This window comes from Heptranchias perlo, chromosome 15 (assembly GCF_035084215.1).
Source record: "Heptranchias perlo isolate sHepPer1 chromosome 15, sHepPer1.hap1, whole genome shotgun sequence".
Taxonomy (NCBI): Eukaryota; Metazoa; Chordata; class Chondrichthyes; order Hexanchiformes; family Hexanchidae; genus Heptranchias; species Heptranchias perlo.
Window position 1 is genome coordinate 62540422 of NC_090339.1, and position 24152 is coordinate 62564573.

General features: G+C 47.4%; 1 long non-coding RNA gene across 1 annotated transcript; it reads left to right on the forward strand.

The window, feature by feature from the left end:
• The first annotated feature begins 14691 nt into the window (after positions 1-14691).
• On the forward strand, positions 14692-23691 carry LOC137332776 (uncharacterized). The gene is made up of 3 exons (XR_010965748.1): positions 14692-14759; positions 21031-21096; positions 23626-23691. It is a non-coding gene; the product is annotated as an uncharacterized lncRNA (long non-coding RNA).
• The last annotated feature ends 461 nt before the right edge of the window (positions 23692-24152 follow it).

A 24152-nucleotide genomic window follows, 5' to 3' on the forward strand; every position in this document is an offset into this window, starting at 1 on the left:
GAATACAATTCTGCTGCTGCTGATGGCCCACAGTGCCTCATGGATGCCCAGTTTTGAGCTGCTAGATCTGTTCTGAATCTATCCCATTTAGCACGGTGGTAGTGCCACACAACACGTTGGATGGTGTCCTCAGTGCGAAGACGGGATTTCATCTCCACGAGGACTGTGCGGTGGTCACTCCTACCAATACCATGGACAGATGCATTTGCTACAGGTAGATTGGTGAGGACGAGGTCAAGTAAGTTTTTCCCTCGTGTTGGTTCGCTCACCACCTGCCGCAGGCCCAGTCTAGCAGCTATGTCCTTCAGGACTCGGCCAGCTCGGTCAGTAGTGGTGCTACCGAGCCACTCTTGGTGATGGACATTGAAGTCCCCCACCCAGAGTACATTTTGTGCCCTTGCTACCCTCAGTGCTTCCTCCAAGATGAGGGTTTCAGCAGCGGATGGGCTGAGTCAGGGGCGGAGACGGGCAATGTCACGGAGGAGGAGGTTGGCGGTCTTGGTGGTGGAGAGGATATGGGGTCAGAAGCTCAACTCAGATGCCGGGTTGCGAACAGTCTAGACAGTCGCCAGTGCCAAGGCAAATAGCACCGGCAGAGGAGTCAAAACAATTGTGTCTCATCGGTGCTTTCTTGTGGGGCCTTGGGGCCCTGCAGAGTTGCCATCAACAATGTTTGTTGTGGGTAACCCCCATCTCCCAGGAGCCGACCTTCCATTCTGTCTAGTCCCTCGAACCATTCGGGAGCCCTCGATTCTATTTTGAGCGCTCCCGAGATTACAAGCATCCACTCGCATAATTTTTTTTTTGCAGGTGGACGCAGATCATCTGAACATGGAGGTAGCAGCAACCTGGTTTATTGATAAAAGGGAAGGCAATGCCTGCAAATGCAGGGATCGGGATTCGTCCCCCTCGTACTCAGGGAGACGACACAGCTGGTAAGACTGGCTCTGCCTCTCCTGCTGCGGTTGCCGTGGGTGTAGGCCGATGTGTGATGGAAGGCGGCAGTTGTTACCTCACGATGCAGTGCGGAACTGCATGATGGCTGCCCTGAGTGATGTTCCTTGTTGCTACCTCCATAGTGTGGCTGAAGGTGTTCTTTTTTTCAAATCCGCCCACGGCCTCGCCCCTCCCTATCTCTGTAACCTCCTCCAGCCCGACAACCCTCTGAGATCTCGGCGCGCCTCCAATTCTGGCCTCTTGCGCATCCCCGATTTTAATCGCTCCACCATTGGCGGCCGTGCCTTCGGCTGCCTAGGTCCTAAGCTCTGGAATTCCCTCCCTAAACCTCTCCGCCTCTTTACCTCTCTCTTCTTTTTTAAGAGGCTCATTAAAACCTACCTCTTTTGTCCTAATATCTCCGTATGTGGCTCAGTGTCAAATTTTGTTTGATTACGCTCCTGTGAAGCTCCTTGGGACGTTTTACTATGTTAAAGGTGCTGTATAAATGCAAGTTATTGTTGTTGTTACAACAGCCCGGCTGTAATGCTGAAGACTTGTGCTCCAGAACTAGCCGCGCCTCTAGCCAAACTGTTCCAGTACAGCTACAACACTGGCATCTACCTGACAATGTGGAAAATTGCCCAGGTATGTCCTGTCCACAAAGAGCAGGGCAAATCCATAACATAAGAACATAAGAAATAGGAGCAGGAGTAGGCCAATCGGCCCCTCGAGCCTGCTCCGCCATTCAATAAGATCATGGCTGATCTGATCCTAACCTCAAATCTAAATTCATGTCCAATTTCCTGCCCGCTCCCCGTAACCCCTAATTCCCTTTACTTCTAGAAAACTGTCTATTTCTGTTTTAAATTCATTTAATGATGTAGCTTCCACAGCTTCCTGGGGCAGCAAATTCCACAGACCTACTACCCTCTGAGTGAAGAAGTTTCTCCTCATCTCAGTTTTGAAAGAGAAGCCCCTTATTCTAAGATTATGCCCCCTAGTTCTAGTTTCACCCATCCTTGGGAACATCCTTACCGCATCCACCCGATCAAGCCCCTTCACAATCTTATATGTTTCAATAAGATCGCCTCTCATTCTTCTGAACTCCAATGAGTAGAGTCCCAATCTACTCAATCGCTCCTCATATGTCCGCCCCCTCATCCCCGGGATTAACCGAGTGAACCTTCTTTGTACTGCCTCGAGAGCAAGTATGTCTTTTCTTAAGTATGGACACCAAAACTGTATGCAGTATTCCAGGTGCGGTCTCACCAATACCTTATATAACTGCAGCAATACCTCCCTGTTTTTATATTCTATCCCCCTAGCAATAAAAGCCAACATTCCTTTGGCCTTCTTGATCACCTGCTGCACCTGCATACTAACTTTTTGATTTTCTTGCACTAGGACCCCCAAATCCCTTTGTACTGCAGTACTTCCAGTTTCTCGCCATTAAGATAATAACTTGCTCTCTGATTTTTCCTGCCAAAGTGCATAACCTCACATTTTCCAATATTGTATTGCATCTGCCAAATCTCCGCCCACTCACCCAGCCTGTCTATATCCCCCTGTAGGTTTTTTATGTCCTCCTGACTCTCCACTTACCCTCCCATCTTTGTATCATCTGCAAACTTTGATATGTTACACTCGGTCCCCTCCTCCGAATCGTTAATATAGATTGTAAAGAGTTGGGGACCCAGCACCGACCCCTGCGGAACACCACTGGCTACTGGTTGCCAGTCCGAGAATGAACCATTTATCCCAACTCTCTGCTTCCTGTTAGATAACCAATCCTCCACCCATGCCAGAATATTACCCCCAATCCAGTGATTCTTTATCTTGAGCAATAATCTTTTATGTGGCACCTTGTCGAATGCCTTCTGGAAGTCTAAGTACACTACGTCCACTGGTTCCCCTTTATCCACCATGTATGTTATGTCCTCAAAGAACTCAAGCAAATTTGTCAGACATGACATCCCCTTCGTAAAGCCATGCTGACTTTGTCCTATTAAATTATGTTTATCCAAATGTTCTGCTACTGTCTCCTTAATAATAGACTCCAAAATTTTACCCACCACAGATGTCAGGCTAACTGGTCTATAATTTCCAGCCTTCTGCCTACTACCCTTTTTAAATAAGGGTGTTACATTAGCAGTTTTCCAATCTGCCGGGACCTTTGCCGAGTCTAGAGAATTTTGGAAAATTATTACCAAAGCATCCACAATCCCTACTGCCACTTCCCTCAAGACCCTAGGATGTAAGCCGTCAGGTCCAGGGGATTCATCCGCCTTGAGTCCCATTAATTTACTGAGTACCAATTCCTCAGTGATTTTAATCGTATTTAGCTCCTCCCCCCCCTAGAGCCGCCTGTTTGTTCAGTGTTGGGATATTCTTAGTGTCCTCTACCATAAAGACTGAAACAAAATATTTGTTCAGCATTTTTGCCATCTCCATGTTTCCCACCATTAATTTCCCGGTCTCATCCTCGAAGGGACCTCCGTTTGCCTTAGTCACCCTTTCTCTTTGTATATAACTGTAGAAACTCTTGCTATCTGTTTTTATATTTTTTGCTATTTTATTTTCATAATCTATCTTCCCTTTCTTAATCAATCCTTTAGTTACTTTTTTCTGTCTTTTGAAGACTTCCCAATCTTCTATCCTCCCACTAAGTTTGGCTACCCTTTATGTCCTTGTTTTTAGTAGGATACTATCCTTAATTTCTTTACTTAGCCACGGATGGCTGTCATTTCTTTTACACCCTTTTTTCCTCAGTGGAATACTTTTTTTGAAAGTTGTAAAAAACTCCTTGAATGAACACTACTGCTCATGTACCGTCTTACCCTTTAATCTATTTTCCCAGTCCACTTTAATCAATTCCGCTCTCACACAATCATAGTCTCCTTTATTCAAGCTCAGTACGCTTGTTTGAGAACCAACCTTCTCACCCTCTAATTGGATATGGAATGTAACCATGTTATGGTCACTCATTCCAAGGGGATCCTTAACTTGGACATTATTAATGAATCCTGGCTCATTGCACAGGACCAGGTCCAAGGTTGCTTGCCCCCTTGTAGGATCAGTTACATACTGCTCAACAAATCTATCCCTAATACACTCAATAAACTCTTCCTCAAGGCTGATTTGTCCAGTTAATATGATAGTTAAAATCCCCCATAAATATAGCTGTTCCCTTATTACATGCCCCGACTATTTCCTGATTAATACTTCTTCCAGCAGAGTTGCAACTATTAGGAGGCCTATATACTACGCCCACGAGTGTTTTTTTCCCCTTATTATTCCTTATCTCGACCCAAACTGTTTCATTATCCTGATCCTTTGTCCCAATATCATTTCTCTGCATTACAGTGATTCCTTCCTTTATTAACATAACCACCCCACCTCCCCTTCCTTCCTGCCTGTCCTTCCTGATTGTTAAATACCCTGGCGTATTTAATTCCCAGTCGTTGTCACTCTGCAGCCGTATTTCTGTAATGGCCACAAGATCATACAAATACGTAGTTATTTGTGCCGTTAACTCGTCCATTTTGTTACGAATGCTACGTGCATTCAGATAAAGAACTTTCAAATATGCTTTGTGACACTTAGTTCCTGCTTTTTCCTTTTTTAACACTTTACCTTTTACTCCATACCTTCTGCCCTTCCTGACACACTTTCCTCTGTCTCCCTGCTCAGGTTCCCAACCCCCTGCCACAGCTTTGATGCTGGTTTAATCGCCTTACGCCTTCTAGTTTTTATTTTATCTGTCGTGCCTAAAGTACACTTTCTTTCCGCTGCTCTACGCTTTTCCCTCTCACTTGTTCTTGAACAACTGTTTGTACTATTTGTATTGTAGATTTCCCCTGGGTCTTCCCCTCTCTTGCTGCTCTCAATTTTATTCCCTTCTGACTCCCCGCTCAGGTTCCCATCCCCCTGCCACTCTAGTTTAAACCTTCCCCAACAGCACTCGCAAACACCCCCACGAGGACATTGGTCCCAGTCCTGCTCGGGTGTAACCCGTCACGCTTGTACAGGTCCCACCTTCCCCAGAACCGGTCCCAATGTCCCAGGAATCTAAATCCCTCCCTCCTACACCATCCCTGCAGCCACGCATTCATCCTGTCTATTCTCCTGTTCCTATACTCACTAGCACGTGGCACCGGTAGTAATCCTGAGATCACTACCTTTGAAGTCCTGCTTTTTAATTTATCTCCTAACTCCTTAAATTCACCTTGCAGGACCTCATCCCTTTTTTTACCTATGTCGTTGGTACCAATATGGACCACGACTACTGGCTGTTCACCCTCCCCCTCCAGAATGCCCTGCAGCCGCTCCGTGACATCCTTGACCCTAGCACCAGGGAGGCAACATACCATCCTGGAATCACGTTTGCGGCTGCAGAAATGCCTATCTGTTCCCCTTACAATTGAATCCCCTATCACTATAGCCCTGCCACACTTCTTCCTCCCCTCCTGTGCAGCAGAGCCACCCGTGGTGCCCCGAACCTGGCTCTTGCTGCATTCCCCTGATAAGCCATCTCCCCCAACAGTATCTAAAGCAGAATATCTGTTTGAGAGGGAGATGGCCCCTGGGGACTCCTGCTCTACCTGCCTAGTCCTTTTACTCTGCCTGGCGGTCACCCATTTCCTTTCTGCCTGCGTAATCTTTACCTACGGTGTGACCACCTCACTGAACGTGCTATCCACGATAGTCTCAGCATCGCGGATGCTCCACAGTGAATCCACCCGCAGCTCCAGCTCCGAAAGACGGTTAGCCAGTAGCTGCAGCTGGACACACTTCCTGCACACATGGTCGCCAGGGACACTGGTAGTGTCCATGACTTCCCACATAGTGCAGGAGGAGCATATCACGGGTGCGAGCTGTGCTGCCATGACTTGCCTTAGACTCTCCGACTCTCCTCCCGTTCTAGGTCTCTTCTTTATACTGTGCTCACCTCTTGTACTCTCCTGCCTCTCCTGTGACGTCGCACAGTAGTTGTCTCTTTTTGCAGGTCTGCTGCTGCTTTTATTCCCCAATCTCAGCCTTCTACTCTCAGGTCCACTGCTGCTCTGGGGAAAAAGTTAGGAAAAGCAAGGCAAAGCAGCACCTCCTTCCCCCACTGCACCGAACTCCCACACTCACCAAACTCTCCGTTCACACTGTGTTGTCCGCACACCGTGGCCACAATCCGGCCAATTACTGCCCCATCAGTCTACTCTCAATCATCAGCAAAGTGATGGAAGGTGTCGTCGACAGTGCTATCAAGCGGCACTTACTCACCAATAACCTGCTCACCGATGCTCAGTTTGGGTTCCGCCAGGACCACTCGGCTCCAGACCTCATTACAGCCTTGGTCCAAACATGGACAAAAAAGCTGAATTCCAGAGGTGAGGTGAGAGTGACTGCCCTTGACATCAAGGCAGCATTTGACCGAGTGTGGCACCAAGGAGCCCTCGTAAAATTGAAGTCAATGGGAATCAGGGGGAAAACTCTCCATTGGCTGGAGTCATACCTATCACAAAGGAAGATGGTAGTGGTTGTTGGAGGCCAATCATCTCAGCCTCAGGACATTGCTGCAGGAGTTCCTCAGGTAATAAAGCAGTCCGAGCCCGCATGCAGCAAGACCTGGACAACATCCAGGATTGGGCACATAAGTGGCAAGTAACATTCGTGCCAGATAAGTGCCAGGCAATGACCATCTCCAACAAGAGAGAATCTAACCACGTCCCCTTGATATTCAACAGCATTACCATCGCCGAATCCCCCACCATCAACATCTTGGGGGGTCACCATTGACCAGAAACTTAACTGGACCAGCCATATAAATACTCTGGTTACAAGAGCAGGTCAGAGGCTGGGTATTCTGCGGCGAGTGACTCACCTCCTGACTCCCCAAAGCCTTTCCACCATCTACAAGGCACAAGTCAGGCGTGTGATGGAATACTCTCCACTTGCCTGGATGAGTGCAGCTCCAACAAAACTCAAGAAGCTCGACACCATCCAGGACAAAGCAGTCCGCTTGATTGGCACCCCATCCACCATCCTAAACATTCACTCCCTTCACCACCGGCGCACATGGGCTGCAGTGTGTACCATCCACAGGATACAATGCAGCAACTCGCCAAGGCTTCTTCGACAGCACCTCCCAAACCTGCGACCTCTACCACCTAGGGGGTCAAGGGGGGCAGCAGGCACATGGGAACAAAACCACCTGCACGTTCCCCTCCAAGTCACACACCATCCTGACTTGGAAATATATCGCCGTTCCTTCATCGTCGCTGGGTCGAAATCCTGGAACTCCCTACCTAACAGCACAGTGGGAGAACCTTCACCACACAGACTGCAGCGGTTCAAGAAGGTGGCTCACCACCACCTTCTCAAGGGCAATTAGGGATGGACAATAAATGCTGGCCTTGCCAGCAATGCCCATATCCCATGAACAAATTTTTAAAAAGCTGTCAATAGTCAGCCCTTGGGAAGGCACAGAGTCATTGTTCTTTGCTGTGGTTCGGGTAAGTGACCAGTTACTGCATTGGGTAGTGTCCAATACTCTGAATATCTGTCTCCTGTGGCCTCCCTTTCTGATGGCCTCCTGCTTTAGCCTGCTTCTCCTTCTCTAGAGTGCCTTGACATTTTATTTGATGTGATACTGATGTTCCAAGTTCACTGAAAGACTCATCCTTTAAGTGTTAACTCCTCACCAGTTTCAAATGAGAGAAATTAATGTATTGTGGAATTGGAGTAAAAATGGAGTATGTTTTTTAAGCGCTCTGTGGATTAAAAATATTTACTCCTACCATCAAGTTTAGGAGCATGAGCAAAGATTAATGCCTCCTTAATTAACACCAATCCATAAAGCCACTCACCCTTAAAGTACCGTTAGATTGTTCTGGCTCTAATGCACAGAGCAAATTAAACCCGTCACTGTATGTTTAACAAAAAGCAGTGCCTCTTTTTTTTAGAATTATTCACCTGCAACATTTCAAGAGAACTTGCCAAATTGAGAGGAAGCCATGTTCTAACTTTTACAGAAGGTAAGACAGTATTAAAAAAAGGAAATACGGACAATTAAAATTTTAATGTTGAAACATTATGAGGTATATTTTCTGATATGAATGTTTAATGCACTTGGACTAAATTCCTCTGCTTTTTAGCATAGGCCAAATTGATTTAACATATGTGCTAAATAAAAAAAAAGCACACAGAGGCACTTAATACAAATGCATTAAGCATTCATTGTCAACAGCACCTGTCATGCTTGTTTGTGTTGCATTGCTGTGTTTTATTTCTGGTGCAAAATGGGATATATTTTGAAAATGTCATCAAAGATCAACATTTCGTCCTCATTTTTGAGGAGATGTAAGTTGGATCAACACTTCTGAAACAAGCATGGACACTGGAATCATTAGGCAAGGAATGAATATATGGGATATTACTTCAGTTAAGCTAATATTTGCTCAGTGTAATTTCGAGGCCTTTGCCTTTAAGAACTTTGCAAACTACATTTCACTGTATGTAAAGCCTAATTCTAGATTGCTTCCCGAATTCTTTGTCTCTCAATATCAGCAGATCTTCCAACAAAACATTTTTTAAGTTACCAGCCAAGTGATCAGCCGTGGCAGTCGTCTCACCTCTGAGTCAGAAGGTTGTGGGTTCAAGCCCCATTTCGGGAACTTGAGCACAAAATCCAGACCCGACAGTGCCGTACTGCACTCTGTCGGTGGTGCTGTCTTTCAGATGAGACATTAAACTGATGCCCCGTCTTCTCTCTCAGGTGGACATAAAAGATCCCATGATACTATTCAAAGAAGAGCAGGGGAGTTCTCACCAGTGTCCTGGCCGATATTTATCCCTCAACCAACATCACTAAAACATACTACCTGGCCATTTATTTCATTGCTGTTTGTGGGACCTTGCTGTGCCCAGATTGGTCGCCATGTTTCCTTACATTAAAACATTGATGACACTTCAAAAGCACTTAATTGGCTGTATAGCATTTTGGGATGTCCTGAGGTTGCGAAAGGCGCTATATAAATACAAGTCATTTCTTTCTTATTGGGGTATATTTTCTGATCATTGGAGTTCAGGTACAATGCTTGGCACGCTTATGTTATGTTTAGACAAGGCATTAATTCGGGCCTAAAACTGTACACGAAGAAATGCAGTGTGAGTGTGTTAACGATTTGTACCTCAATGCTGCTGATCGGAAAACATATCCCATCGTGTCTATGTAGTTCCGTTTTACAGTACAAAGTTTTCTTTCTTTTGAAAAGCTATACAAAGTTATAGTCCTGCCAAATTGCCGACAGCATCTTGGTTACAATCAATCACCAAGATCCCTCTGAGGTAGCTCATTTTCTGCTTGGTTTCACCTCAGCGTATAGTTGATAATCAGCCAGCGGTTTTCAGCTACGCATCTTATTTCACTGATCCTTCCAATTAACTGATTCCCATGCCTTCACTAATTTCCATCTTTGCACGGCTTTTCAAAATGTGAACACTCGACAAAAAGCTTATAAGAAAAGTCAGGGAAAGAAAAAAAACATTTGGCCCCTCAAAGCTCATCACTCTAGTAATGAAACACTTCCAGTTATATCATGAATAACCCCAATGTATTTGCCTCTATTATCCTGCCTGGCAGATAATTCCGAACATTTATCATTCTTTCAGCGAGGACATTCTTCCTCGTTAATCAACAAAGTCAATAGGACGTTGAACTTTACAGCCAGAACAGTAGACTATAAGTTAGAGGAAGTTATGATCAAACTGTATAGAGCTCAGGTCAGGCCCACCTTGAGCACCGTGTCCAGCTCAGTCAGGCCCACCTTGAGCACTGTGTCCAGCTCAGGTCTGACCCACCTTGAGCACTGTGTCCAGCTCAATCAGGCCCACCTTGAGTACTGTGTCCAGCTCAGTCAGGCCCACCTTGAGCACCGTGTCCAGCTCAGTCAGGCCCACCTTGAGCACTGTGTCCAGCTCAGGTCAGACCCACCTTGAGCATTGTGTCCAGCTCAGTCAGGCCCACCTTGAGTACTGTGTCCAGCTCAGTCAGGCCCACCTTGAGTACTGTGTCCAGCTCAGTCAGGCCCACCTTGAGTATCGTGTCCAGCTCAGTCAGGCCCACCTTGAGTATCGTGTCCAGCTCAGTCAGGCCCACCTTGAGTATCGTGTCCAGCTCAGTCAGGCCCACCTTGAGTATCGTGTCCAGCTCAGTCAGGCCCACCTTGAGCACTGTGTCCAGATCAGTCAGGCCCACTTTGAGCACCATGTCCAGCTCAGTCAGGCCCACCTTGAGCACTGTGTCCAGATCAGTCAGGCCCACTTTGAGCACCGTGTCCAGCTCAGTCAGGCCCACCTTGAGCACCGTGTCCAGCTCAGTCAGACCCACCTTGAGCACCATGTCCAGCTCAGTCAGGCCCACCTTGAGCACCGTGTCCAGCTCAGTCAGGCCCACTTTGAGCACCGTGTCCAGCTCAGTCAGGCCCACCTTGAGCACCGTGTCCAGCTCAGTCAGGCCCTCTTTGAGCACCGTGTCCAGCTCAGTCAGGCCCACTTTGAGCACCGTGTCCAGCTCAGTCAGGCCCACCTTGAGTATCGTGTCCAGCTCAGGCAGGCCCACCTTGAGCACCGTGTCCAGCTCAGGCAGGCCCACCTTGAGCACCGTGTCCAGATCAGTCAGGCCCACCTTGAGCACCGTGTCCAGCTCAGCCAGGCCCACCTTGAGCACCGTGTCCAGCTCAGTCAGGCCCACCTTGAGCACCATGTCCAGCTCAGCCAGGCGCACTTTAAGTACCGTGTCCAGCTCAGTCAAGCCCACCTTGAGTACTGTGTCCAGCTCAGTTAGGCCCACCTTGAGTATCATAGAATTATAGAAAGGTTACAGCACAGAAGGAGGCCATTCAGCCCATCGAGTCCATGCAGGCTTTATGCAAGAGCAATCCAGCTAATCCCACTCCCCCACCCTATCCCCGTAGCCCTGCAAATTTTTTCCTTTCAAGTACTTATCCAATTCCCTTTTGAAAGCCACGATCGAATCTGCCTCCGACACCACCCCTGGCAGTGCATTCCAGATCCGAACCACTCGCTGCGTAAAAAGGTTTTTCCTCATGACACCTTGGGTTCTTTTGCCAATCACCTTAAATCTATGCCCTCTGGTTTTTGACCCTTCCGCCAATGGGAACAGTTTCTCTCTATCTATTCTGTCTGGACCCTTCAAGATTTTAAATACCTCTATCAAATCTCCTCTCAACCTTCTCTGTTCCAAGGAGAACAACCCCAGCTTCTCCAGTCTATCCACATAACTAAAGTCCCTCATCCCAGGAATCATTCGAGTAAATCTTTGCTGCACCCTCTCTAAGGCCTTCACATCTTTCCTAATGTGCGGTGCCCAGAACTGGACACAATACTCCAGTTGTGGTCGAACCAGTGTTTTATAAAGGTTCATCATGACTTCCATGCTTTTGTACTCTATGCCTCTGTTTATAAAGCCCAGGATCCCCTATGCTTTTTTATCAAACGTCTTTCTCAATCTGCCCTGCCACTTTCAACGATTTGTGTACATATACCCCCAGATCTCTCTGTTCCTGTACCCTTTTTAGAATTGTGCCCTCTGGTTTATATTGCCTCTCCTCATTCTTCCTACCGAAATGTATCACTTCGCATTTTTCTGCGTTAAATTTCATCTGCCACGTGTCTGCCCATTCCACCAGCCTGTCTATATCCTCTTGAAGTGTATCACTATCCTCCTCACTGTTCACTACACTTCCAAGTTTAGTGTCATCTGCAAATTTGGAAATTGTGCTCTGGACACCCAAGTCCAAGTCATTAATATATATCAAAAAAAGCAGTGGTCCCAGCTCTGACCCCTGGGGAACACCCTGTTTAATTCCCTCCAATCCAAAAAAACAACCGTTCACCACGACTCTCTGCTTCCTGATACTTAGCCAATTTTGTATCCATGCTGCTACTGCTCCCTTTATTCCATGGGCTTCAATCTTGAAGTGGAGATGCCGGTGATGGACTGGGGTTGACAATTGTAAACAATTTTGCAACACCAAGTTATAGTCCAGCAATTTTATTTTAAATTCACAAGCTTTCGGAGGCTTCCTCCTTCCTCAGGTGAACGATGTGGAAATGAAATCCTCGAAATGAAATCGCATTTATAATTCACAGAACAATGCTTGGTGATTACAGACAGTTTTTTCAACTGCCCGTTGCCAAGGCAATCAGTGTGCAGACAGACAGGTGTTACCTGCAAGGTCTCAGAACATACAAATCACCAAAAAAAACAACAAACAAAAAAAAAAGAGATAGAGAGGTAGAAACATAGAAAAGACAGCAACTGACCCGTTATATTAAAAACAGATAACATATGTTCGCTGGTGGGGTAACGTGTAGCGTGACATGAACCCAAGATCCCGGTTGAGGCCGTCCTCATGGGTGCGGAACTTGGCTATCAATTTCAGCTCGACGATTTTGCGTTGTCGTGTGTCTCGAAGGCCGCCTTGGAGTACGCTTACCCGAAGGTCGGTGGATGAATGTCCATGACTGCTGAAGTGTTCCCCGACTGGGAGGGAACCCTCCTGTTTGGCGATTGTTGCGCGGTGTCCGTTCATCCGTTGTCGCAGCGTCTGCATGGTCTCGCCAATGTACCATGCTCTGGGGCATCCTTTCCTGCAACGTATGAGGTAGACAACGTTGGCCGAGTCACAGGAGTATGAACCATGCACCTGGTGGGTGGTGTCCTCTCGTGTGATGGTGGTATCTGTGTCGATGATCTGGCATGTCTTGCAGAGGTTACCGTGGCAGGGTTGTGTGGTGTCGTGGACGCTGTTCTCTTGAAAGCTAGGTAATTTGCTGCGAACGATGGTCTGTTTGAGGTTGGGTGGCTGTTTAAAGGCGAGTCGTGGAGGTGTGGGGATGGCCATAGCGAGGTGTTCGTCGTCATTGATGACATGTTGAAGGCTGCGGAGAACATGGCGTAGTTTCTCCGCTCCGGGGAAGTACTGGACGACAAAGGGTACTCTGTTGGTTGCGTCCCGTGTTAGTCTCCTGAGGAGGTCGATGCGATTTTTTGCGGTGGCCCGTCGGAACTGTCGATCGATGAGTCGAGCGTCATATCCCGTTCTTACTAGGGCGTCTTTCAGCATCTGTAGGTGTCCATCGCGTTCCTCCTCGTCTGAGCAGACCCTGTGTATTCGCAGGGCCTGTCCATAGGGGATGGCCTCTTTGACGTGGTTAGGCTGCATAGTAGGCTTGTCTTCAATCTTGAAGACAAGCCTACTATGCAGCACTTTATCAAACGCCTTTTGAAAGTCCATATACACCACATCAACTGCATTGCCCTCATCGTCCCTCTCTGTTACCTCATCAGAAAACTCTATCAAGTTGGTTAAATACTATTTGCCTTCAAGAAATCCGTGCCGGCTTTCCCTAATCAATCCACACTTGTCCAAGTGACTGATAATATTGTCCCGGATTATTGTTTCCAAAAGTTTCCCCACCACCGAGGTTAAACTGACTGGCCTGTTGTTGCTGGGTTTATCCTTACACCCTTTTTTGAACAAGCGCGTAACATTTGCAGTTCTCCAGTCCAGTACTGTGTCCATTTCTGGTCACTGAGACACAAGCAAGACATTCAAGAATTGGAGGCAGTCCAGAGATGAGCCACGGGGTCCGAGTTATGAGGAAAGGTTGAAGAAACTTGTGCTTTTCAGCCTTGACAGAACACATCTGGGGAGGGATCTTATAGAGGTACATGGCAATTAAAGGAATGGAGAAAGGAAAATGTAAATTCAGAACATTACTACAAAATGAGGCGTCTTTCTCATCCTCAGTGTGCCTCAGAGTGCTTCACTGTCAGTAAATTACTTGACCCTTCCACTATCTCTGTGGTGTCAGACTGCTTGTGCAACATTCAGTCCTGGATGAGCCACAGTTTCCTACAGTTAAACACTGGGAAGACCGAAGCCATCGTCTTCAGCCCCGCCACAAACTCCCTACCTTTGCCACCGATTCCAAACCCTCTCCTCGGCCACAGTCTCCGTTTGCATCTGACTGTTCGCAACCTCCGCATCCTATTTGACTTCACATTGACTGTCTGACCCCGTGGCTGTAGTTTTGTCAATTCCTTGACCCTCCACCTCACCTTGCTCAGTGTCCACTCACCATCCACCTCCCGCTTAGGTGCCTCGAGAGGTCTCTCTGTACGTAATGAGGCTTGTAAGAAATAAAAAAGAAAGACTTGCATTTATACAGCACCTTTCACTACCTCAGGGTGCCCCAAAGCGTTTTGCAACCAATGGAGTATTTTCACCGTTGTAATGTAGGAAACACAGCAGCCAATTTGTGCACAGCAAGATCCCACACACAGCAATGTGATAATGACCGGATAATCTGTTTCGTGGTGTTGATTGAGGGAGGAATGTTGGTCAGAGCACCGGGGAAAACTCACCTGCTCTTCTTCAAGTAGGGCCGTAGGATCCTTTAGGTCCACCCGACAGGTCAGACGGGGCCTTGGTTCAACATGCCTCATCCGAAAGACGGCACCTCCAACAGTGCAGCACTCCCTCAGTACTGGCACTGGGAATGTCAGCCTAGAGTTTGTGCTCAAGTTTCTGGAGTGGGATTTGAACCCACAACCTTCTGACTCAGGAGGCAAGCATGCTTCCCACTGTACCCCCGCTGACACTGATTGTTTGTCTTACAGCAGTAGATGAGTGTGTTAACTAAGATAATGCATTTTGCTAATATCCATATAGCAGTCGTAGAGCCGACAGCAGAACTGATTGAGAAAAGTATTGATGAGCCAGAATCCCTATTTCAAGGTAAATATCCTACGAATTCTTTATTTGCTAACCTGCTGATGCAAAATTATGAATCAGTTTTTCCTCATTAAACCTAAGACTATGACTGTAACCTCTGGGACTGTCGCTCATCGTACTGAGCAACACCTCTACAAGAACAACTTGCATTTATTTATCGCCTTTAGCGTAGTAAAACGTCCCAAGGCGCTTCACAGGAGCTTCATCAGACAAAATTTGACCCCGAGCTGCAGAAGGAGATATTAGAACAGGTGGCCAAAAGTTTGGTCAAAGAGGTAGATATTAAGGAATATCTCAAAGGAAGGGAGAAAGAGTTAGCGAGGTTTTGGGAGGGAATTCCAGAGCTTAGGGCCCAGACAGCCGAAGGCATGGCCGCCAATGGTGGGTCAAAGGGAATTAATGACGCACAAGAGGCCAACATTGGAGGAGTGCAGAGATCTCGGAGGGTTGTAAGGCTGGAGAAGGTTACAGAGATAGGGAGGGGCGAGGCCATGGAGGGATTTGAACACAGGGATGAGAATTTTATATTTGATGCGTTGCTGGGCCAGGTGCCAATGTAGGCCACATCCTATATCACACTAAGTTCAGTTGAACATATCACCCCTGTCCCTGCCAACCTTCATTGGCACCCCTCGTCCCAGTGCACTGCCCATGAATTTACAACTAGTGCACAACTGAATTTTCAATACGCACTCCCAGCTGGTGAGGCTCCCCACCGGGAGCACAAAGTGGGAAATTATCCTTTTTCTGTTCCTTGTATTCAAGGTTTTTTCAGTATTTTTATTATTAGTTCATCTGTTGTGGCGTTGCACATGGAGAGTTAAGACTGTGCATTATTCAAGTCAAGCAAGGTGAAAAGGCAAAGGACATAATTTGAAGGGGGAGAATGAGGGCAGAGGAGAGAAGTAGAAGGATGAGGGAAGGGAGGAGGGAAGATGGAGAGGGAGAACGGGGAGGGATAATGGAAGGGTGGGAAAGTGGGGGTGGGGGTTGGAGGTGAAGTGGGAGCCAGGAGGGGATGGGGTGAGCAGAGGAAAGGTGAGGGCAGCAAACTCTCATAGGAAGTTTGTGTTGAACTACTTTTCCCTCCATCAGGCCTGGAATAGTTCTTTGTACTCCCAAGGCCTGACTTTCTGCGTAATGGAGGAAATGTATGCTTGAATGTCTGCTCAGTGGGGCTTGCTGTAGCCCTAGGGGTACAATCCGATTAGTGCAGGGAGGGGCTTCTCCTCAGTCCAGACTTTGTGCTTAGGGTGGAGAATGATGGGAACTCTAATGGGATTATTTTTGGGGGGGATGAGATTTACTGGGCTGGAGGGAGAAGGAATTTCTGTCTATGCTGGGAAATACAGCTTTCAGAGTATCAGGAATGGTAATTTTATAAATTGGTGTCCATGGTTCCTGTTTTGGGAAGTGAAAATTACATTTTTCTTTTATTATTATTAGTTACCTTTTTTAAAATTCATTCTGGCGATGTGGGTGTCACTGGCAAGGCCGCCATTTATTGCTCATCCCCTCGTTTCCCTGAGAAGGTGGTGGTGGGCCTTCTTCTTGAGCCCCTGGCAGTTGGATACAACTGAGTGGCTTGTTAGGTCACTTCAGAGGGCAGTTAAGGTTCAACCATGTTGATGTGGGGACTGGAGTCACATATGGAGCCATTTGCCTGGATGATCGCAGCTCCAACAACACTCAAGAAGCTCGACACCATCCAGGACAAAGCAGCCCGCTTGATTGGCACCCCATCCACCACCCTAAACATTCACTCCCTTCAACACCGGCGCACTGTGGCTGCAGTGTGTACCATCCACAGGATGCACTGCAGCAACTCGCCAAGGCTTCTTCGACAGCACCTCCTAAACCCGCGACCTCTACCACCTGGAAGGACAAGGGCAGCAGGCACATGGGAACAACACCAACTGCACGTTCCCGTTCAAGTCACATACCATCCCGACTTGGAAATATATCGCCGTTCCTTCATCGTCGCTGGGTCAAAATCCTGGAACTCCCTACCTAACAGCACTGTGGTCGAACCTTCACCACACAGACTGCAGCGGTTCAAGAAGGCGGCTCACCACCACCTTCTCAAGGGCAATTAGGGATGGGTACTAAATGCCGGCCTCGCCAGCGACGCCCACATCCCATGAACGAATAAAAAAAAAGGGCAGTGTCCTAGGCCCAACCATGTTCAACTGCTTTATCAATGACCTTCCCTCCATCATAAGGTCAGAAATGGGGATGTTTGCTGATGATTGCACAGTGTTCAGTTCTATTCGCAACCCCTCAGATAATGAAGCAGTCCGTGCCTGCATGCAGCAAGACCTGGACAACATCCAGGCTTGGGCTGATAAGTGGCAAGTAACATTCACGCCAGACAAGTGCCAGGCAATGACCATCTCCAACAATAGAGAATCTAACCACGTCCCCTTGATATTCAACAGCATTACCATCGCCGAATCCCCCACCATCAACATCTTTGGGGTCACCATTGACCAGAAACTTAACTGGACCAGCCACATAAACACTGTGGCTACAAGTGTAGGTCAGAGGCTGGGTATTCTGCGGCGAGTGACTCACCTCCTGACTCCACAAAGCCTTTCCACCATCTACAAGGCACAAGTCAGGAGCGTGATGGAATACTCTCCACTTGCCTGGATGAGTGCAGCTCCAACAAAACTCAAGAAGCTCGACACCATCCAGGACAAAGCAGTCCGCTTGATTGGCACCCCATCCACCACCCTAAACATTCACTCCCTTCACCACCGGCGCACATGGGCTGCAATGTGTACCATCCACAGGATGCACTGCAGCAACTCGCCGAGGCTTCTTCGACAGCACCTCCCAAACCCGCGACCTCTACCACCCAGGGGTTCACGGGAGGCAGCAGACACATGGGAACAAAACCAACTGCACGTTCCCCTCCAAGTCACACACCATCCCGACTTGGAAATATACCACCGTTCCTTCATCGTCGCTGGGTCAAAATCCTGGAACTCCCTTCCTAACAGCACTGTGAGAGAACCTTCACCACACGGACTGCAGCGGTTCAAGAAGGCGGCTCACCACCACCTTCTCAAGGGCAATTAGGGATGGGCAATAAATGCTGGCCTTGCCAGCGATGCCCACATCCCATGAACAAATTTATAAAAAGATGACAATAGTCAGCCCTTGGGAAGGCACAGAGTCCAGCTCAGTCAGGCCCACTTTGAGTATCGTGTCCAGCTCAGTCAGGCCCACTTTGAGTACCGTGTCCAGCTCAGTCAGGCCCACCTTGAGTATCGTGTCCAGCTCAGTCAGGCCCACCTTGAGTATCGTGTCCAGCTCAGTCAGGCCCACCTTGAGTACTGTGTCCAGCTCAGTCAGGCCCACCTTGAGTATCAAAGAATTATAGAAAGGTTACAGCACAGAAGGAGGCCATTCAGCCCATCGAGTCCATGCCGGCTCTATGCAAGAGCAATCCAGCTAATCCCACTCACCCGCCCTATCCCCGTAGCCCTGCAAATTTTTTCCTTTCAAGTACTTATCCAATTCCCTTTTGAAAGCCACGATCGAATCTGCCTCCGACACCACCCCTGGCAGTGCATTCCAGATCCGAACCACTCGCTGCGTAAAAAAGTTTTTCCTCATGTCACCTTGGGTTCTTTTGCCAATCACCTTAAATCTATGCCCTCTGGTTTTTGACCCTTCTGCCAATGGGAAAAGTTTCTCTCTATCTATTCTGTCTGGACCCTTCAAGATTTTAAATACCTCTATCAAATCTCCTCTCAACCTTCTCTGTTCCAAGGAGAACAACCCCAGCTTCTCCAGTGTATCCACATAACTAAAGTCCCTCATCCCTGGAATCATTCTAGTAAATCTTTGCTGCACCCTCTCTAAGGCCTTCACATCTTTCCTAATGTGCGGTGCCCAGAACTGGACACAATACTCCAGTTGTGGTCGAACCAGAGTTTTATAAAGGTTCATCATGACTTCCATACTTTTGTACACTATGCCTCTGTTTATAAAGCCCAGGATCCCCTATGCTTTTTTATCAATCGTCTTTCTCAATCTGCCCTGCCACTTTCAACGATTTGTGTACATATACCCCCAGATCTCTCTGTTCCTGTTCCCTTTTTAGAATTGTGCCCTCTGGTTTATATTGCCTCTCCTCATTCTTCCTGCTGAAATGTATCACTTCGCATTTTTCTGCGTTAAATTTCATCTGCCATGTGTCTGCCCATTCCACCAGCCTGTCTATATCCTCTTGAAGTGTATCACTATCCTCCTCACTGTTCACTACATTTCCAAGTTTAGTGTCATCTGCAAATTTGGAAATTGTGCTCTGTACACCCAAGTCCAAGTCATTAATATATATCAAAAAAAGCAGTGGTCCCAGCTCTGACCCTTGGGGAACACCCTGCACACCTCCCTCCAGTCCAAAAAAAACAAGCGTTCACCACTACTCTCTGCTTCCTGATACTTAGCCAATTTTGTATCCATGCTGCTACTGCTCCCTTTATTCCATGGGCTTCAATCTTGATGACAAGCCTATTATGCAGCACTTTATCAAACGCCTTTTGAAAATCCATATACACCACATCAACTGCATTGCCCTCATCGTCCCTCTCTGTTATCTCATCAGAAAACTCTATCAAGTTGGTTAAATACTATTTGCCTTTAACAAATCCGTGCCGGCATTCCCTAATCAATCCACACTTGTGCAAGTGACTGATAATATTATCCCGGATTATTGTTTCCAAAAGTTTCCCCACGACCGAGGTTAAACTGACTGGCCTGTAGTTGCTGGGTTTATCCTTGCACCCTTTTTTGAACAAGCGCGTAACATTTGCAGTTCTCCAGTCCAGTACTGTGTCCATTTCTGGTCACTGAGACACAAGCAAGACATTCAAGAATTGGAGGCAGTCCAGAGATGAGCCACGGGGTCCGAGTTATGAGGAAAGGTTGAAGAAACTTGTGCTTTTCAGCCTTGACAGAACACACCTGGGGAGGGATCTTATAGAGGTACATGGCAATTAAAGGAATGGTGAAAGGAAAATGTAAATTCAGAACATTACTACAAAATGAGGCGTCTTTCTCATCCTCAGTGTGCCTCAGAGTGCTTCACTGTCAGTAAATTACTTTCGAAGTGTAGTCATTGTTGTCCAGCTCAGTGGGACTCCCCTCGATTGGTTCCATCTTTGCTTATTCAATCGTAGCCAGAGCATCTCCAGCAATGGCTTCTCTTCCTGCCTCCACACTTATTCTGGACCTTCAAAGATCTATCTTTGGGCCCCCCCCCCTCCTCTTCCTCGTGACCTTGCTGCCCCTTGGTGACATCATCCGAAGATATGGGGTTAACTTCCACATGTACGCTGATGACATCCGGCTGTACCTCTCCATCGCCGCTCTTGACCCTTCCACTATCTCTGTGGTGTCAGACTGCTTGTGCAACATTCAGTCCTGGATGAGCCACAGTTTCCTACAGTTAAACACTGGGAAGACCGAAGCCATCGTCTTCAGCCCCGCCACAAACTCCCTACCTTTGCCACCGATTCCAAACCCTCTCCTCGGCCACAGTCTCCGTTTGCATCTGACTGTTCGCAACCTCCGCATCCTATTTGACTTCACATTGACTGTCTGACCCCGTGGCTGTAGTTTTGTCAATTCCTTGACCCTCCACCTCACCTTGCTCAGTGTCCACTCACCATCCACCTCCCGGTTAGGTGCCTCGAGAGGTCTCTCTGTACGTAATGAGGCTTGTAAGAAATAAAAAAGAAAGACTTGCATTTATACAGCGCCTTTCACTACCTCAGGGTGCCCCAAAGCGTTTTGCAACCAATGGAGTATTTTCACCGTTGTAATGTCGGAAACACAGCAGCCAATTTGTGCACAGCAAGATCCCACACACAGCAATGTGATAATGACCGGATAATCTGTTTCGTGGTGTTGATTGAGGGAGGAATGTTGGTCAGAGCACAGGGGAAAACTCACCTGCTCTTCTTCAAGTAGGGCCGTAGGATCCTTTAGGTCCACCCGACAGGTCAGACGGGGCCTTGGTTTAACATGCCTCATCCGAAAGACGGCACCTCCAACAGTGCAGCACTCCCTCAGTACTGGCACTGGGAGTGTCAGCCGAGAGTTTGTGCTCAAATTTCTGGAGTGGGATTTGAACCCACAACCTTCTGACTCAGGAGGCAAGCATGCTTCCCACTGTACCCCCGCTGACACTGATTATTTGTCTTACAGCAGTAGATGAGTGTGTTAACTAAGATAATGCATTTTGCTAATATCCATATAGCAGTCGTAGAGCCGACAGCAGAACTGATTGAGAAAAGAATTCATGAGCCAGAATCCCCATTTCAAGGTAAATATCCTACGAATTCTTTATTTGCTAACCTGCTGATGCAAAATTATGATGCAAAATAGTTCTCTGAATCAGTTTTTCCTCATTAAACCTAAGACTATGACTGTAACCTCTGGGACTGTCGCTCATCGTACTGAGCAACACCTCTACAAGAACAACTTGCATTTATTTATCGCCTTTAGCGTAGTAAAACGTCCCAAGGCGCTTCACAGGAGCTTCATCAGACAAAATTTGACCCCGAGCTGCAGAAGGAGATATTAGAACAGGTGGCCAAAAGTTTGGTCAAAGAGGTAGATATTAAGGAATATCTCAAAGGAAGGGAGAAAGAGTTAGCGAGGTTTAGGGAGGGAATTCCAGAGCTTAGGGCCCAGACAGCCGAAGGCACGGCCGCCAATGGTGGGTCAAAGGGAATTAATGACGCACAAGAGGCCAACATTGGAGGAGTGCAGAGATCTCGGAGGGTTGTAGGGCTGGAGAAGGTTACAGAGATAGGGAGGGGCGAGGCCATGGAGGGATTTGAACACAAGGATGAGAATTTTATATTTGATGCGTTGCTGGGCCAGGTGCCAATGTAGGCCACATCCTATATCACACTAAGTTCAGTTGAACATATCACCCCTGTCCCTGCCAACCTTTATTGGCACCCCTCGTCCCAGTGCACTGCCCATGAATTTACATGATGTGGAGATGCCGGTGATGGACTGGGGTTGACAATTGTAAACAATTTTACAACACCAAGTTATAGTCCAGCAATTTTACCTGACGAAGGAGGAAGCCTCCGAAAGCTTGTGAATTTAAAATAAAATTGCTGGACTATAACTTGGTGTTGTAAAATTGTTTACAATCATGAATTTACAACTAGTGCACAACTGAATTTTCAATACGCACTTCCAGCTGGTGAGGCTCCCCACCGGGAGCACAAAGTGGGAAATTATCCTTTTTCTGTTCCTTGTAGTCAAGTTTTTTTCAGTATTTTCATTATTATTTCATCTATTGTGGCGTTGCACATGGAGAGTTAAGACTGTGCATTATTCAAGTCAAGCAAGGTGAAAAGGCAAAGGACATAATTTGAAGGGGGAGAATGAGGGCAGAGGAGAGAAGTAGAAGGATGAGGGAAGGGAGGAGGGAAGATGGAGAGGGAGAACGGGGAAGGATAATGGAAGGGTGGGAAAGTGGGGGTGGGGGTTGGAGGTGAAGTGGGAGCCAGGAGGGGATGGGGTGAGCAGAGGAAAGGTGAGGGCAGCAAACTTTCATAAGAAATTTGTGTTGAACTACTTTCCGCTCCATCAGGCCTGGAATAGTTTTTTGTACTCCCAAGGCCTGACTTTCTGCGTAATGGAGGAAATGTATGCTTGAATGTCTGCTCAGTGGGGAGGGTGGGGCTTGCTGTAGCCCTAGGGGTACAATCCGATTAATGCAGGGAGGGGCTTCTCCTCAGTCCAAATTTGTGCTTAGGGTGGAGAATGATGGAAACTCTAATGGGATTATTTTTGGGGGGATGAGATTTACTGGGCTGGAGGGAGAAGGAATTTCTGTCTATGCTGGGAAATACAGCTTTCAGAGTATCAGGAATGGTAATTTTATAAATTGGTGTCCATGGTTCCTGTTTAGGGAAGTGAAAATTACATTTTTCTTTTATTATTATTAGTTACCTTTTTAAAAATTCATTCTGGCGATGTGGGTGTCACTGGCAATGCCGCCATTTATTGCTCATCCCCTTGTTTCCCTGAGAAGGTGGTGGTGGGCCTTCTTCTTGAGCCACTGGCAGTTTGATACAACTGAGTGGCTTGTTAGGTCACTTCAGAGGGCAGTTAAGGTTCAACCATGTTGATGTGGGGACTGGAGTCACATATGGAGCCATTTGCCTGGATGATCGCAGCTCCAACAACACTCAAGAAGCTCAACACCATCCAGGACAAAGCAGCCCGCTTGATTGGCACCCCATCCACCACCCTAAACATTCACTCCCTTCACCACCGGCGCACTGTGGCTGCAGTGTGCACCATCCACAGGATGCACTGCAGCAACTCGCCAAGGCTTCTTCGACAGCACCTCCCAAACCCGCGACCTCTACCACCTAGAAGGACAAGGGCAGCAGGCGCATGGGGACAACACCACCTGCACGTTCCCCTCCAAGTCACACACCATCCCGACTTGGAAATATATCGCCGTTCCTTCATTGTCGCTGGGTCAAAATCCTGGAACTCCCTTCCAAACAGCACTGTGGGAGAACCGTCAACACACGGACTGCAGCGGTTCAAGAAGGCGGCTCACCACCACCTTCTCAAGGGAAAGTAGGAATGGGCAATAAATGCCGGCCTTGCCAGCGACGCCCACATCCCGTGAACGAATAAAAAAAAAGCCCGCTTGATTGTGCTCAAGTTTCTGGAGTGGGACTTGAACCCACAACCTTCTGACTCAGGAGGCAAGCATGCTTCCCACTGTACCCCCGCTGACACTGATTATTTGTCTTCCAGCAGTGGATGAATGTGTTAACTAAGATAATGCATTTTGCTAATATCCATATAGCAGTCGTAGAGCCGACAGAACAACTGATTGAGAAAAGTATTGATGAGCCAGAATCCCCATTTCAAGGTAAATATCCTACGAATTCTTTATTTGCTAACCTGCTGATGCAAAATTATGATGCAAAATAGTTCTCTGAATCAGTTTTTCCTCATTAAACCTAAGACTATGACTGTAACCTCTGGGACTGTCGCTCATCGTACTGAGCAACACCTCTACAAGAACAACTTGCATTTATTTATCGCCTTTAGCGTAGTAAAACGTCCCAAGGCGCTTCACAGGAGCTTCATCAGACAAAATTTGACCCCGAGCTGCAGAAGGAGATATTAGAACAGGTGGCCAAAAGTTTGGTCAAAGAGGTAGATATTAAGGAATATCTCAAAGGAAGGGAGAAAGAGTTAGCGAGGTTTAGGGAGGGAATTCCAGAGCTTAGGGCCCAGACAGCCGAAGGCACGGCCGCCAATGGTGGGTCAAAGGGAATTAATGACGCACAAGAGGCCAACATTGGAGGAGTGCAGAGATCTCGGAGG